The sequence below is a fragment of the Miniopterus natalensis genome, chromosome X, assembly GCF_054644295.1.
Source record: "Miniopterus natalensis isolate mMinNat1 chromosome X, mMinNat1.hap1, whole genome shotgun sequence".
NCBI lineage: Eukaryota > Metazoa > Chordata > Mammalia > Chiroptera > Miniopteridae > Miniopterus > Miniopterus natalensis.
This window is the reverse complement of record NC_142103.1, coordinates 69384491-69387754: the sequence shown is the minus strand read 5'-3', so window position 1 is coordinate 69387754 and position 3264 is coordinate 69384491.

The following is a 3264-nucleotide window of genomic DNA, read 5'->3' as shown; positions in this document are numbered from 1 at the left end:
AATTTCTCCTGTTCCTTCATTTGTGACATGTTTCTTTGTCTCCACATTTTGGCTGCTTTCCTGTGTTTGTTTTTAAGTATTAGGTAGAGCTGCTATGTCTCCTGGAAGAGGTAGACTGACCTTGTGTAGTAGGTGTCCTATAGGGCCCAGTGGCTCAGCCTCCCCTGTCACCTGAGCTGGGCACTCTAGGCGTGTTCCTGTGTGGGCTGTGTGCACTGTCCTGTTGTAGTTGAGCCTTGATTGATGTTGGCATCACTAGGAAAGATTGATCCTCTCAGGTCAATCAGCTGTGCAGAACAGCTGTGACTACAGTGGAAGAGCTGCTGTGAAGGAGCTGACCTTATGGAGCAGGACTTGCTTCAGTGGGGCTTTGGTGCTCTCCGAGTTTTCCCTTTGAGTGTGTTGCTCGTGGATGTGGTAAGGTTGTAATCTGGCATGGTCTGAAGCTGACCACCAGGTGCACTGGCTCTGGGACCTCCCGGGACATGCAAAGTCAGCTACTGCCTGTATCCTGCCCGGGACCACCCAAGGTGAGCTACAGAGTGATCTGCAGATAGCTGCTACTTGTGTTGGGCTTGGAGGTGCCTAGTAGAGGCCAAGCTGTGAACCAAGGATGGCTGCTACTAGTGCTGAGCCAGGGGCCACTTACTGAGAGGTATAGGGCACACTGAAGCCAGCTGTTGCTTGTTTGAGAGATTTTAAGAAAGTCTGAGGTCTGAGCAAGCACAGGACTTTATATGGAAAAGCCACTGCAAATAGTTTGGGAGGGGCTGCAAATTGGGTGGGGCGGGGTCTTAGGAAGTCACCAGGGTGGGGTGAACTGTGTGAGCCAGGTTGATGGAGACTCAGATATTGCAACTGCCTCTCAGCACTGTGGCTGGGAGATCTCAACAAAGGAACAAAGACCTCTGCCAACCTTTTTGTCTGGGAGAAAGCTTTTGCCCAGTTCTTGCCCTGATGCAAGATAATTTAGTTCCTCCCCCTTGGTTCCTGGTTCATTTAGAGTTACTGCCCCAGCATTGGAGCTCAGAGGGAGTGAGTCTAAGTCCATGTGCTCTTTAAGGGGAACTGCCTGGGACTCCAGCCCCCTCCATGTCACTCGGCCACAATCCCCACTGGTTGTTACATCCAGAAGTTATGGGGACTTCTTTTTCCAGCACTGGAAACCTGGGCTTAGGGGTCTGGTGTGGGTCTGAGACCCTTTGCTTCTCATGGGGGACCACCACAGCCAAGATATCCCTCCCAATTAAAAAAACACCACACGTGGTTGGCAGACCAGTCCTTTCTGTGCCTCCGCCCCTCCGACTAGTCTCAGTGTGGATTCCTCTTTAATTCTCTAGTTGTAGGACTTCCGTTCAACCAGATTGCAGGTGGTTCTGAATGATGGATGTTCTGTAGTTTAGTTGTAATTTTGATGTGGTTGTGGGAGGGTTCAAGTACTGTGTTTACCTATGTCTCCATCTTGACCCTCCTCCCAAAATTTACAATATTAATAGCAGTAACTGTTGGCCAGAACTTTGAGCACCTAGAATTTGCATACATTGCTGGTGGGATAAAGTGGTACAGGTTTTGAAAAACTTTTGACAGTTTTAATTTAATTTTATTTAATTTTTTATTTTATTTTAGAGAGTGAGAGAGGAAGGGAGAGAAAAAAAGAAAGAGAGAGGGAGAGAGAGAGAGAGAGAGAAACCAATTTATTGTTCTACTTATTTACGCATTCACTGGTTGATTCCTGTATGTGTCCTGACTGACTGGGGATTGAGCCAGAAACCCTGGCTCATTGGGACGATGCTCCAACTAACTGAGCTACCCGACCAGGGTGCAGTTTTAATTTTCAACAAACACCTACTATTTGACCCAGTCATTCTACTCCTAGGTGTTTAGCCAAGAGATATATCCACATTTGTCCACAAAAAGACTCGTACAAGAATGTTTTTAGAGCTTGTATGTGTACATCAATTTAAATTTTATTTTAAAAATAATGAATATGAAGAAATATATTTTCACATAAACAAAAACTGAGTTTATCATAACTAAAGTAAATGAACTTCTAAAAAATGTTAAAGGAGAGGAAAATTATTCCAATGCAAGAAAGGATAGTAAACAAAAAATTTCTAAACACATAGCTAAATCTGAACAAAAACTGTTTCTATAAATACAAATACTTTTAATTTCAGAGGTCTAAAATATTTGACCACCATGCTATACAAGTTGGTTAGAAATGCCCTTGTAATTTAAAAGTTTTCTAAGATCCTAGTGTTATTTTAGAGGGGAGATTAAGATATTAACTTTAGTTTTTGATAATTTTGAAGGATAACTATTAAACAAAGAGAAATAGAATGCATCATGTCTAAATTATTGAACTGAAGAATCTCAAGAGTATTGAATGTTTATTTTGCTCGGAAGATGTAGATGGTTTAGTTTCAGCTGTAGCGAGATCATCATTTTTTCACCTTTGAATTCTAGCGTTTTTGCTTTGGTACTTCTACATGAATTGTACCTGCTTGAAAGAAAAATAGATATGTAAATCTTTCATTTCTCCATATTTTTCTTTGTGGTTATAAAATAAAATTACAAATATTATTACACACAAAGCTCTGCTCAATCTTCTCATTAAGAAGTCAGGCCACCTAAAACAAACACTTAAGAACCAGGGAACCAAATGCATTGGCTGAAGACTAAAGAAAGAAACTTTGCACATAATGACTTCTGGAAAACAATACTCTGAGTCAATGAACATTTGGATCATGATACTTTCCTATATGCTTCAGCTATCCTCATTCATGTTACCACTTCCTGCTTCCACTTCCATGTGCAAGCTATTTTCTCTGCCTGTAATGCCAAACTTCTGTCTATACATCTAATAGTTGAGATTCTCGTTATCATTTGATACTCATTGCTCTGAAATCTTCCATCCCTGAATTAATCATTCCCTCCTTTGACCTCCCACAGTGCTGTGTGCTTTCCTATCTGTTTATATGTTTATCTGGAGTATATTTTCCTTACTCCATGGACTAGCTATCTATTTTTAAATCTTAGCATTAAACTTAGTATCATTTCTTTGGGAAGTTGTTTTTGAAAACTCCAGGCTGAGTTAACTGCCTCTCCAGTACTAATCACAGTTGGGTTTGTTAAATGAATGAATAAAAGGATTGCTTAATAGTTATCAGAACTCAGTTGAGGTTTAACAACACAAGTTTGTAGAGCGCCAGGTCTGCACAGATCTGTGTCTTTCTACAGTGATGAAAATGTTAGAATTAGTTT